A 15,119-nucleotide genomic window follows, 5' to 3' on the forward strand; every position below is an offset into this window, starting at 1 on the left:
TCCAGCACAGCAACGTCTGCAAACATTTTTGTTTGCAATGAGAAATGTCACTCATTCATCTAACCAGTCTTGTTTACGCCATAGTCCCACAAGATTTCGTCATTGCACTGGATATCCTTTGATGGCAGTTGCTAGGTTACGGGGACGCTGGCGAGACACGCCGCTCCGTCTGGCATCATGTTTTTGTTTGTATTTATGTAATGTTCGTAATTTTATGTAATGTTCTGTTAATTTTTTGTATTTATTTTTCAAGTTAAATGTAATCACTCTTTATTTATGTTATTTTCGATTGTTTTATTCTTAGTCCTTTTTTCTGATTAACAAACTTGGCTGACACCATCAACGTCAAGTTAACGTTAACGTTAACCAGCTTCCATTGGGCTGATGAGCGCCTTGGCTAGCCTGCCTTATGTCTCTGAAGTCCCTCATCCATCCGTGACGCTGCACATGCAATGTCTGGACGGAGGGATTGCTCAGCAAGGGTGCCTCAATCTGCAAGAGATCTGCAGCTGCCACGACCACCGAGCTGCGACTGACATGCGAGCTGCTATGCTAGCATCTACCGGTGCCTGGAGTCTGGATTGAGTGCTAAGAAACTCTGATGACCGCGTCAACCATGAAACAACAAACGGTCACTGTCTAGGACCACCGAGCTGATAATCAGCAGGGTTGCCCATCACAAATTCGGACTGTCTTGTCAAGTCAAGTCAGATTTATTTTTAAAGCGCATTTAACATGCACATAGTGCAATCCAAAGCGCTCCAACAAACAAGACACATAACAACACAAACGATGCCGGATGGAGCGGCGTAGTCGTCTGCGTGCCCATGACATCGACATACATTTAAAAAATCACAAATACAAAAAATGCAGGACGGAGCGGCGTAGTCGCCAGCGTACCCATGACACGTGAAACATACAACATATGAAACATTCAAGACGGATAACAAACAAACAACCAAAAACAAATAATAAAATAAATAATTAATAAGACATTTTAAAAAGAAAACTCATGTTAATTTAGTCCAGTTGGTTGAATCTAGTTAACCGGCTGAAATAGTCCAAGGGCAATGATGAAGGCACACAGCTGTGTCCAACCCGGAGGATTTAACGTTACCGTGGCAGTCTGGAGAGCACTGGAAGCAATGAACACTCTGAAGTCGTAGGTGATGCTACAGATCAGCAACTCGGTGAACATTGACAGCGACCATTTGTCCTTCCAGTGCTCTCCAGACTGCCAGTGGATTCTCCGGGTTGGTCAGTTATTAAGAACTTTTGGTGTTGCATCGTGAAGACACAGCTGTGCGCAGTTGTCACGCGGGTCATCTTTGCCCCTTGGACATATTCAGCCGTTTGGAAATTGGACTAATTTTATTTTTAATTTGTATTTATTTTATTTATTAATTTGTTTCTTGTATGTCTTGGTGTCACGGGTACACTGGCGACTACGCCGCTCCGTCCGGCATCTATTGTCTTTGTTAGTCTGTGTCAATGACAATGTCTTATATGTGAAGCGCTTTGGGTTGCACTCTGTGCATGTTAAATGTGCTATACAAATAAATCTGACTTGACTTGACTTGATGCCATAACAGTATAGTGTCTCTGCAACCATCAGGGATGGTTCAACTGGAAATGTACCGGCTTGACATTGAATTGCTTTCTAGAATGATTCATCCTCCTCCCAAATGTGTCTTTGAGAGGGTGACATTCACAAGGGAAGGTCTGTGCATGGATACAAAGACTGGCACCACCTCTGGTCTTGAAAAAAAAAAAAAAAGATAGCATGTCTCCACTCTCCACTCTGCTGTTCTGCAAGCAATTTCTTTCCTTCAGATGCCGGGATTATTCGGCCATGGTAGTCACAAACGACATCTCCTTTGGTGAAGGGCATGGTGGCAACGACACAACAGAACAGACTAGAATATTTACGGCCATGTCCATTTCAAATCTTGGGAGGTTTGCGTGCCACTTTTCATTGGAGATGACGAGACGGACTTTGTCCAAAGTCGGTTGATGCCTGCCAATGTGAGCTGAGATGGAATTGTAAGCTGGTGTCAGTACAGAAACAATGAAAATCAGCACACCTTCTCTTTTAGAGTATCTCAAAACATTCTGTTTTGTTGTCAAAGACATGACACTTATGACATGATGCATGACATGATGCTTACCGAGGATATAATTTAAGCGCATCTTGTACTGCTCTCCTCTCCACTTGTCATAAACGTCACGGCCTTCAAATCCAGCGCTCATCCTCCTCTTTTTTGTGGGTGGTTCGTCGTTGAGAGTGACGGGAAACATTTCAACAAATGTTTCAAACTGGTCAAGAGCTGTTGTATTCAAAGCTGAGGAAGAAGAGCTATGAGCATAGGTTAATTTCAGGACTGCTGGGTGTACTTTCAAAAGCGCTACATTAAAGCATTCACTCATTCATATAGCACATACCTTTCACCAGATTGTAAGAATGTGAAATGAATAAATATCAGAACAAGAGGCTTTTGCGTAATAGTCAAAAGATAATGCGCCTTTACTGTAGCCTACAGTATAGAGTTTGCGAGGTGGAAAACGAGAGGAAATAACGTTAAAAATAACGTTTAAAATGTATATTTAAATTGTAGCCTAATAATGCACTGTTGAGCGTTTTAAATCCGAAATAATAAGGAATGTGAGGAGGTTGCTATTAACTTTAAATCTACAATCAAAACTATCTACAGCCTATGACACAAATTGAATAGCCATGTCCAATAGCCAACTATCCTAATAGAAAACTGATAGCTTTCCTGGCTAAATGGTATAAATTAGGCCTATTAGACAACATAAATTGTGCTGACGACCCAAATAAAATCTCCTGCGACCCACCCGTGGGTCGCGACCCAGTCTTTGGGAAACACTGATTTAGCCTAGGCCTACTGCGCAATTGCTTACAATAGTGATTTAACTCGTTATTCTCTTATCCACAGAATGCAGGTCATCGGTACTGCTTTGGAAGAGCTACTCGTTTCGGCGAAGAATCAAGATTGCTTGACAGTCGGGGTACATGAATCAGCAAAAGTCATGAATGTGTAAGTAAAGCAGCGAATATTTCTGGATAAGAAATCTTTCTGGAACCTGATAAATATATCTGCTATTGTTACATGACATGGTTATTTGAATCAGTTTCTAACCAAGTGTCATTGTCATTCAACAGTTATCCAGACAATGTGGCATGCTGCGTCTTAGTGATTGACGAGGAGTACGAATGCCACATTGCCCGTCAGATTCACTTCACCCTCTTCCAGGCTTTTTGCTTTGAAAACGACATCAACATCGTGAGGGTAAATGACATCGAGCGCCTTGCCAGTATCGTTGGCATTGACGAGTCGGAGGAATCTAAAGACGCTCACTGCATTCTTATCACTTCTTAACACTTTTGCATCACTTCAGTTCCTGTTTAACCTATCATGACATTTATGCTGCAGCTATTTGTAGGTTAAGTTCGTGTTTAGGTCATACTAATTCTTGTGTGCCTTGTTATTGCAGAGCCCAAATGTGGACTCGTGGAAGGATCCTGCTTTGGACAAACTCCGGCTGTTCTGCAAAGAGAGCCGCGGCATGTACGAGTGGGTGCCGACAATTACCCTCCCCGAGCGCTGAACTGGGCCACTTCTCTACGCTTCTGCAACAGAAGGAGAAGGAACCTATTCCGGATCACCGAGTGTGAAGTTCCCACTCTGATAGCGGAGGATGTAAAGCGAACCTCCAGATTTCGGGGACTCTCTCTGGAATTCCGTGCTGGCGCTGACTGGATGGGTACAGGAGTCGACCGGGTCGTGGATTATGGGACATTTCTGACAGACAAAATCACTGAGTCATCTTTGTTATGCCGATATGATGGAAAAGAGATGTTCTACACTAAAACCAAAATGCAATGATGTTGTTAAACAATTTGCAGACATAAATAAACATTTCAAAGGTTTATCCATTATCACTTGTGTCAGTTGCTTGTTTGGTATGTAATAATAATAATAATAAGAAGAAGAAGAATTTTGCAGTAAAAACTGGAATCTTTTTGGAACGAAACCCCCTTTCATCCTCCTTTGCCCATCGTGTCACTCAAAAGCTGTTGTTCATGTCACCCCGAGCACATGGCTACTTACCATATGACGTATTAAAGGCACCAGCACACATTTAAAGCAACAAGGCCTGTTTTTTAAAAGGTGCATTTATGTTTGCATGGTTTTAGCCTTATGAATGGCTCAAAGTTAGTAAAGTAAAGTAAAGTAAAGTAAAACATTGATTTTATGACTTGTTTCTGCATTTAAATAAACAAAATATGTATTAGTATTATTGTATTGGAGTTATTTGCATGGTTTTAGCCTTATGAATGGCTCCAGGTTTAAAAAGTAAAGTTAAAAAGAATGTAAATAGACAAAGACAAGGTTGTAATCAATGAAATGTTTATTAAAAATATTTAAAATGTAGAACAGGGCAATCAAACAGACAATAATAGTAATAATAATAAAAATATAACAATAATAATAAAAAATCTAACAATTAGAATACAATGGTCCTGAAGTAATTGATAGCTGACAAAATGTATGTCGCTTTGGATAAAAGCGTCTGCTAAATGCATAAATGTAATCACATATGACTCTTTTAATAGCATGTTTTCACTCTGGGCCCTTTAGCGACAGTATATGAGAATGACAGTCTGTCTGTGTCTATGAGAGAGAACACAGTCTAGCAGAGTGTGTGTGTGTGTGTGTGTGTGTGTGTGTGAGAGAGAGAGAGAGAGAGAGAGAGAGAGAGAGAGAGAGAGACTCCAGATGTTTGGTCTTTTGTGTTGCTTTTCTGCCTTCCATTCTGCTCAAATAAAGTGGTTGAATGATTTGACAGTCTGTTTTTGCCTCACCTACCAAGACACACCTACCAGTCCGGTCAAACCCCCATGTTCTCGCAGGACGGCACCTCTATTGTTTTCATCAGGAGGTGTGTAGGCACCCCCTGTTGGGAAGGAGCCTCGGCACCCTGTGTTTTACACTGTCCATTTCAGACCCTAGTCTCTACCTTAGAGGTGGTCTTTGAACTTGTCCCTGATTTGACCCCCATGACCCTTATTTGAAGTGAGGAGAGGGAATGATGTGATGTGTGACTAACTTGTGGGGATTTAGTGATATCAGGCACCTAGTCTAGATTTTTAAAGGTAGAAAAAAAAGCAGGATATAGCAAGTTTTTTTTAAAGAAAAGTTTATTTAAAACAAAAACAATTAAAACAACTATATAATATTTATTATAAAACACAAACTATATACACAATATTTACAAACACACACACACACACACAAAGTGTCCGCTCAGGGAGGGCGAGCTGCCCCATCACACACACACACACACACAAAGTGTCTGCTCAGGGAGGGGGAGCTGCCCCATCACACACACACACACACACACACACACAAAGTGTCTGCTCAGGGAGGGGGAGCTGCCCCATAACATGTCGAAAAACTCCTCCAAATCAATTGTGTCATACGTGCACTGAAAAAAAACAAAAAGACAGAAGACATGTGAATATTGCTCTAGTGAAACTAAAATGGGATTCACAAGCCATGAAAATCAGAAGTGAAAAGAATAATTATGGTCTGCTTTTGTCAAAAAATGTACAGTTAAAGTCAGTAACAAAGAGCGGATTCACAGGACTGGAGAGAACACAGATTGCGGAGGGACATAGAGGGAATGCACTTGATTACTTGTTACTTGATTACTAGATTCATATTAACCTCTTGTGGGAACAGTTGGTCAAGGATAGCCATGGGGTCTTGGCTGTAATCTGGCCACTCAGGGATATTTGTGGCACCACTTGTTTCTGGCTCACTTAGCAGAATGGAAACGGAGAAAAATACATTAGTGAATGAACATGGCATTCCTAACTCTGCAAGATTCATGGCCTGTCTTCCAGACTACAGACTGCATTTGTGCAGCGCCACATTACAATACAGTTGTTTCCTGGCGATATACAGTCATTATTAAAGAGGAATGGTCAGGGAAAGTACAGTTAGTACTTCCTGGCTCATGTGGCCCACAGAGGATGAAGAGCTGCAACTAAATACATGTCATTTCTAAAGCAAATTTAAAACAGCTCATGTTATGGTCATGTTCAGCACTGGCAAGAAAAGCATAAAACAATAACTGTAGCTGGGTTGTAATGAAATGGATGTATTATAGGAGAAGGACAAAAAAGGAGGAAAAACACACACACACACACACACACACACACACACACACACACAAAAAAAAAAAAAGTGAAAACGTAGAAAAGTGAAGTTAAAAATGAAACATCTGTGGTGGGCGTTCCAGAGTATGAGAGCGTGGTGGGAAAATCAGTTGATTGACCTGGAGGATTACATACTCCCGGGTCTCTTGGATACTCCTGCCTCATCTTCAACGACACGTGTGGGGGTAAAACATTCCAGGGAGGATGGTGCAGCGCCTTCTCCTGGCCCTCGACTGCTTCCTAACCTTTACCAAGTGGTTTTCCTTCGATACACTAATGGGATAGAGTAGGTCAGCGGGAATCCAACAGCGCCTCGTTAGGAAAAAAAAAAAGTTAAAGAGTGGGGCTTGTTGAGGTCCTGTGTTGCATTGTGTCAGTGTTGTGCAAGTCAGAGCCTTGCGTAGCCAAAGTGATGTAAAAAATATATGTGAAATGCCTGCATCAAGTACTCCCAGAAGAGCACAGAGTAATATCTTAGTGTTGACTGGTGTTCATACACATGTATGTTGATTGGCATCCATGTGTTTCACCATGTCTCAGTGATGACATTCAATCTCAGGGGGTTCTTAAATCCATTTCAGTCCCCAATGTGTCCAAAAATGTGCCTTGTGCTTGTTTGTTTTTGACATGAGATTATGAATGTGGTTATTATTATGCTGTTATGAACACTATATAAATACATTTTTGTTATGTCTTTAATCATTTGACATAAACAATATTGTAATAATGCAAAATGTTTACACAAAACAATTCCACAGTGATCATTAACCAGAATTCATGTTTTTAGCTATATAAAAGTTGACAAAAGAAGTGTGACACACACATGAATTTAGTTTATATTTAGAGCACTGCACTGCTGGGGATAGGTGGCAGAGGTCCCAGCATCGTCAGTTGTGAAATCAAGATCTGGTCTTTTTGAGGAACACACAAGAGAACAGGGGTGTCTCTTTCCAGCTTCAAGAAACTTCAAGACCCAACTCTTTAGAGAGCACCTCCTGTAATGCACTTACCCTGCATTACCCTCTCCACCCTGTACAGCACTACTTTCTTCTACACACTTCCCTCTATGTAGCTTGATTGTTAATCCTCGTTTGTAAGTCGCTTTGGATAAAAGCATCTGCTAAATGCATACATGTAATGTAATGTAATATTCACCTGTCCAGGACATGGTTCTGTTGTTCCCCAGGGCTACCCGGAACATTGTTCACCTGCTATACAAACAAACAGCGATTTATGTAAATTTCCTAACCCCTAAGCTTGGATCATCTACAGAAACAACAGCAATGAAAACAACAAATACACACACACACACACACACACAAAACAAGTTAAGGAAAAAATCATACCACTTCATTTTTGTTTGTCACGACATCTGCCGTGGAGCATCCTGGCTTCTTTAGCACAAAAAATCCTTTGCTCTCCAATCTGTCGATTAGTGCACGGCAGGGATCTGCGCTGTTCACCAACTCAGCAATCTCCCTGTATTCCCAACTTCTGGCCACCTTGGTCCAGTCTTTTTGGGATATCTTTGCTTGCCTGAGTCGTTCTTTCCGCATTTCCTTCGTGTCTTTTTTCATGCAGACCTTTCTCATATGAGTGGACAAATTTTCGTATGGCTTTTTACAGTTGAGACAGTAAAGGATTCGCCTGTCAGGTCCGTCCCTATAAAAAACATAAATAAACAATGATTTACACACTGTTACAACTGGCTCATGCAGACACGTGCAAACACATGCAGAAACAACGGAAGAGTGGATAGGCCTAAAGGGGTTCATCACAATCCACATACACAGAGTCATGAGATCACTGGGATGTGCAATCCCATTTTTAAAACATCAACCTGCCAGGGACTGCAGATGAAAACTAGTTAGTGACTAAATCTGGTACATTTACATGTTAAGGTCCTGTTGATTGATGTACACTGTTCCTTTGCACTTCAAGGCAGGGGTTACCTAGAAATCAAAATGAAAAATAAAGGAAATTACACTGTTATTATATGACACTGTTATAAGCAAACTTTTCACAGAATGAGGCGAATTTAGATAGATAGATAGATAGATAGATAGATAGATACTTTATTGATCCCCAGGGGAAATTCAAGGTCTCAGTAGCATACAGACAACACACACACATTCACTAACAGCAGAAAAAGTAATTAAAGTATATAATATAAAAACACAACTAAGCAAGGACAGTAGAAGAGAAATAATATACTAAATATACTAAAATACAAATTATACTAACAAACACTTAATCTATTAAGACTTAACTAACTAACTAACACTTAATCAATTCTAAAAAACAGTATACACAGGAGGGAGGGGTTATGCACATGTGCTAATGTGCTAATATAGCACGCAAACAGTGAGGTTCATGGCTAGTGGTAAGAAGTTGATTTAGTCACTCACTTTCTGTGTGTCTACCACTGTCCCCAGCAACAAAAGGGGTGTATCTTAAAGTGTGTGTGTGTGTGTGTGTGTGTGCGAAGCACCCCCCGCGATCTCCTGGGTGATCTACCTAGGAGCAGGTAAAAATTGGTTTCTTGATCCCTACATATCTCTGACAACAAATTTAATCTTACATTTTAGAAGATTCACATTTTAGACGATACTTTTATGTCTCTGGGACAAAAACTCGCGGAGCTGTAATAGTAGGGGAGAGTAATAGTAATAGTACTGTAATAATAGGGGAGAGCCGGGACAGTTGAAACACTTTTAAATTAAACGTAATTTACAAAGCGATCGTACCACACTGAAAGCTAATATTTGGTCACTAGTAAGCTACATCTGTCCTCTGTCAAATACAAATGCATTTTCAGCTTTGAACAAAACCGTTCAGGAATTATTACAGCAAAAGTGGGACGTGCGTTTTGTTTCATTCGTCCCTCCTGGTCGGGACAGTTGAAACAACATAAGGGGACGAATGAAACATACAGTTTAAGCCATATAAACGTCCCACAACTTCAAAATGTTACTACATATCATGAATAGTACTCCCAAAAGGTGTTATTTTAGATAGATTGTTGCAGGGCTATACGTCTTCGTGCATGTCTGTTTACAATTCATTGCCATCATCGTGAAGCGTGTATGAAGCGGTTTTTGAAATATCATGTCCTGTGGATGATTCTGCCATGTTTATAGCTAGAATGGTAAGCTTTCCCATTTATATCATGTTTATATTGTTGAAAATGTCGTTTCACTAGGTTTTTACGTGGGTTAGACCACTGCACATCCAAATAAGTAGGCTTAACGACCCATCGGCCGTCAGTCTCCATAGGATAACATGGGAAAACTCAACCCCCTACCTGGTGGGCCCAAATGTATTTTCATCTTCCTAAAACTGTTTTTCCATGTCTCACCTCCATAGATGATTGTTTAAACACAGATATTTGTGCATTTAATTAAAATACATGGAGGTACCGACACAGACATATGACACTATAGCTTGTTTTGCTTTCCATGTAAACAAGCATGCGATATGAAAGTCTGGGATTGTGGAGAACACTAAATGGTGTACTGAATAAGCATTAAGTCGAAACTTTAAATGAAAAACACTGATTAATAATCGAAAAAATGTAACCGCTAATGAAGTTTACTTTTGCGCATTAAAACTCGTTTATCGCCTGTAACTCCGTGATAAAATGACATAGCAGGAAGATATTTGGCTGATAGAAGGAGGTTAACATGCTCTATGTTTTGACCAAAGGACGTCTGTCTATCACCATTACACTCGGAGAAAACTGGATTGTTTCATTCGTCCCGTGTTTCAATCGTCCCGGCTCTCCCCTAAGCCTAAAACAGGTTTAAAAAAATAGGCTATAGGTAGGCTATGTATCTCACCGGTGGGATAGAGACGTCTCTGATGCTCAGTGTTGGGGAGTAACGAGATACATGTAATTGCGTTACGTAAATTAATGACAAAATAAATGTAACAGTAATACATTACAGTTACTGGAGAAAAATGTGGGTTTGTTTGATAGCGTTAACCTTTACTGTTTTTTTCTTCTGACCTAGTCGGAGAACAGGGAGCTTCTTACCACTCCAGAGCCGAAGTTATCCGTACTCGGGGCTAACTCCCTAACATTCTATCTGAAAGTGGTTAGCAAATGAACAAGGTTTTATCTGCGGATTTATTTTTGCATTATTTTGACTATGACTAGCTCCAGTCTCAACAGCACATATACTTTTTCCACACGCATCTCATTCAGTTAGAACACACATATCCCCTCTCCGCTTTCTCTCACTCCATCCCTGCGCACGGGGCTCTCTTAAAAGTGACCCCAAAGACTTCGTTTACAGGCCTTAACATCACTGCACTGACAAACTTTATCATCCAACAAATCAAGTTTCCATGGGCTTACCTTTAGCTGATTCCTTTGCTGCTGATAATTCTTCGTTGCTGTCTGTAAGCTACGTCTTCTCAGTTAAAGACGGGGGTGTGTGTGCCTGTTTTAAGGGCGGGCTTACGTCATGTTTTGGAGGTCGCGCTCTGCAATGATAGGCCGAGACAAGGATAGCCTAAAAGACTGCTCTATGGCAATACTGCTCCCCTATGGCGATATTGGTGAGCAGATTAAACATCCATACTTTACATTACATTACATTACATTACATTTGGCTGACGCTTTTTTAACCAAAGCGACTAACAACATGGTAAACAGTAAGTTTTATAACAATTCTCACAATTTTAGGACAGTTTAAAAAAAACACATTAGAGTACAGTAAGAATAAGTGCGTCGGTGAGTGCTGTATTTTAACAGTTACTTGTCAGTTTAATGGCTGGTGAGTGCTAGGATCAGTAAGACTTGTTGTAAGTGTTGCTATGAGAGTAGATGTTCTCTAAAGAGCTGGGTCTTCAGGAGTTTTTTGAAAGTGGAAAAGGATGTCCCTGCCCTTGTAGGAACTGGCAGTGTGTTCCACCAACGAGGAACAACAGATGAGAAAAGTTTGGATTGGCTTGAGCGTACCGGTGGTAGAGCTAGACGTCGTTCGTCAGAGGAGCGCAGCGGTCTGGAGGTAGTGTAAGTCTGTATGAGGGCATTCAAGTAGGTGGGAGCAGAACCGGAGACTACTTTGTAGGCAAGCGTTAGAGACTTGAATTTGATACGGGCCGCCATAGGTAGCCAGTGTAGCTGGATGAGCAGCGGGGTAACATGTGCCCTTTTGGGTTGGTTGTAGACCAGGCGTGCTGCCGCGTTCTGGATCATCTGAAGTGGTTTCACTGCGCAGGCTGGGAGACCTGTCAGGAGGGCATTGCAGTAGTCGAGTCGTGAGATGACTATTGCCTGAACCAGAAGTTGGGTAGCATCTTGAGTCAAGTAAGTCCTGATTTTCCGTATGTTGTAGAGTGCGAAACGGCATGACCGGGCGACTGAGGCAACATGATCTGAGAAGTTTAGTTGGTTGTCGAGAACAACTCCAAGATTTCTTGCAGTCCTGGTCGGTGAAACAGACAGGGAGTCAAATTTGATGTTGATGTCGTGGTGTATGGTAGGTTTAGCTGGGATGACCAGCAGTTCAGTCTTTGAGAGGTTCAGCTGGAGGTGGTGTGCCTTCATCCATGTAGCTATGTCTGAAAGGCAATCTGAGATCCGTGCTGAAACCAGGGGGTCGTCAGGTGGAAAGGACAAACTTGCGTCAAGTACTTGCGTCAAGTAGGCTAAATTATCTAGCAAGACTGTTTCCTACAAACCCCCTTCCCATGACATACCTTGCGACTGTCTCAAACCCATCATTGCCCTTAACAATGTGGACTATCCTATCCACACATCCATTGTTATTGTATAACACAATGTGTAAACCTAAACTTTAACAAGGCCCTGCCATTTGGACTTTGAGGAAATAACAGTCAGACATAATAATTATAATACGAATATAAAGTGTTTCAAAGTAAAAAAAAAAGAATATTAAAGTGTGTTATTGTTAACTGAAATGTTGACTGAAGTAAGAAAGTTGAAAAAAAAAACCTATTGTGAATGCAATAAATGAAGTTTCCAAGTGTTGTAAAATATTCCCTTGTGTATAAGCCTGTAAAATAAGGTATAATTCAAATCTAAAAATTATTAACGAATAAAGGAACACTCCAAGAAATTTATAAAACAGGTTGTGTCCTTTTCTGGTGTGTAGTAAGCTTTAAAACACTTTTAAAGTGTATGTGCAAAAAACCTCAAAGTGAAAAGGGTGCAGGGAATTGTTTTGGCCAGTTGGCTCCGCCACTGGTAATGTAGGCTAATGGGAGATGTGAAATGAGCTCTAAAAAGAGTGCTTCTGATAGTGCTTCTGGAAAAGGAAGAGTGTAAATGTTAGGGCCCTGAAGTAATTGATAGCTGACAAAATGTATGTCACTTTGGATAAAAGCTTCTGCTAAATGCATAAATGTAATCACATATGACTTTTATTAGCATGTTTTCACTCTGGGCCCTCTAGTGACATAGGATAATGACAGTCTGTGTCTATGAGAGAGAACACAGTCTAGCAGAGTGTGTGTGTGTGTGTGTGCGTGTGTGTGTGTGAGAGAGAGAGATAGAGAGATTGGGAGATTACAGTCTAACAGTGTGTGTGTGTGTGTGTGTGTGTGTGTGTGAGACAGTGCACATTATGTGCTCATTGTAATAATGGAGCAATAGAGGATGAATTACATTTCCTCACCGACTGTCCCAAATATAAACACCTCAGAGAAACACTCTACAATGATATAGAATATATTCACCCTGTATTCATTACTCTCAAAAATTAACTAAAACTTCCATTCCTCCTGGGTGAGATAGTCACTTACCCAACTTGCCTCAAAATACCTACAGTCCTGCCACATTTTGAGAGAGGAGTCAACCAAATAATATAAACAAAGCACAATGCTCTTTTTTATTGTCATTATTATTATCATTGTTATGTTTTATTATTATACATTTATTCACCTATTTCACTGCTATTTTATCTCTTTTTTTTAAATATTATTATTATTATTTATTAATTTTCTTTTTACATCTTTATTACCTGCTTTGGCAATAAGCAATTTCTTTCCTTCAGATGCCGGGATTATTCGGCCATGGTAGTCACAAAGGACATCTCCTTTGGTGAATGGCATGGTGGCAACGACACCTACAACAGAACAGACTAGAATATTTACGGCCATGTCCATTTCAAATCTTGACATTGCTTTTCATTTGTTATGTTTCTTGTTTGCTCACCTTTTCCCTTATCTCCACCAAAGTCCTGGATCTGAAGCCCTTTCCATTTTTGCTCCGAAACTGCCTTTATGATTTTGCCATCCTTTTCAATGCTCGTCTTCTGTTCAGATATCCAAGCCTGAAGAATATCCTTAAGGTCCGGGAGGTTTGCGTGCCACTTTTCTTTGGAGATGACGAGACGGACTTTGTCCAAAGTCGGTTGATGCCTGCCAATGTGAGCTGAGATGGAATTGTAAGCTGGTGTCAGTACAGAAACAATGAAAATCAGCACACCTTCTCTTTTAGAGTATCTACAACATTCTTTTTTGTTTTCAAAGACATGACACTTATGACATGATGCATGGCATGATGCTTACCGAGGATATAATTTAAGCGCATCTTGTACTGCTCTCCTCTCCACTTGTCATAAACGTCACGGCCTTCAAATCCAGCGCTCATCCTCCTCTTTTTTGTGGGTGGTTCGTCGTTGAGAGTGACGGGAAACATTTCAACAAATGTTTCAAACTGGTCAAGAGCTGTTGTATTCAAAGCTGAGGAAGAAGAGCTATGCGAATAGGTTAATTTCAGGACTGCTGGGTGTACTTTCAAAAGCGCTACATTAAAGCATTCACTCATTCGTATAGCACATACCTTTCACCAGATTGTAAGAATGTGAAATGAATAAATATCAGAACAAGAGGCTTTCGCGTAATAGTCAAAAGATAATGCGCCTTTACTGTAGCCTACGGTATAGAGTTTGCGAGGTGGAAAACGAGAGGAAATAGTAGCGTTTAAAATGTCCTTTTAAATTGTAGCCTAATAATGCACTGTTGAGCATTTTAAATCCGAAATAATAAGGAATGTGAGGAGGTTGCTATTAACTTTAAATCTACAATCAAAACTATCTACAGCCTATGACGCAAATTGAATAGCCATGTCCGCATACGGATGCCTGCTTTAGTTGACTGGATTTCAAGTTCAATAGCTGATTAGGCTGATGTCCCTTGCATTTTGCCACTGCGTGGTCCGCACAGAAATGTTTCATTTTGCGAATGAGATGTCCACGCTGTCCCCTGTGCGACGTGTTGCCCCCCCCCCCCCCAGTTTCAGAGCTATTCTAAATGCAAAATTGCGCAGAGGGCCGTGACTGTGGTAAACTATCCTAATAGAAAACTGATAGCTTTCCTGGCTAAATGGTATAAGTTAGGCCTATTACACAACATAAATTTTGCTGACGACCTAAATAACCTAACCCAGTCTTTGGGAAACACTGCTCTGACTGATGTTCTCACAACTGAGAATATAGGGAAATTAATGTGCATTACATTGGTGTAACAGGGACCTTAAAAGATAATTGTTTGCAAACACAATACACACCTCTCACCAGCCACCTGTGTATCCTCAGGAATCGGCTCACTGCTTTGAGTCGTCTGCTCACAACTGAGTAAATGGGAAAAAAATACATATGGTTTACACTGGTGTGCATGACACAGACCTTGGAAGAACATATACCACTGCTTGCACACACCTCCCACTAGCTAAAGTATGATAAATATGCTTTACCTATGTATGCATGACATGAACTGTGAAAAAAATAGAACCTGATCCAATTTAAACATCTTCTAGCTGGTGTCTGTGGATCAACTTATACAGTGTACTTGTGTGTGTGTGTGTATGTGTGTGTGTGTGTGTGCACAGTACATATAC

At 40.6% G+C, this 15,119-nt stretch overlaps 1 pseudogene; it reads left to right on the top strand.

Annotated features, from left to right (window-relative positions):
- LOC121678356 lies at positions 1 to 3,794 on the top strand (annotated as a pseudogene).
- Positions 3,795 to 15,119: the final 11,325 nt, after the last annotated feature.

Source organism: Alosa sapidissima, chromosome 12 (genome assembly GCF_018492685.1).
Source record: "Alosa sapidissima isolate fAloSap1 chromosome 12, fAloSap1.pri, whole genome shotgun sequence".
NCBI classification, from domain to species: domain Eukaryota; kingdom Metazoa; phylum Chordata; class Actinopteri; order Clupeiformes; family Clupeidae; genus Alosa; species Alosa sapidissima.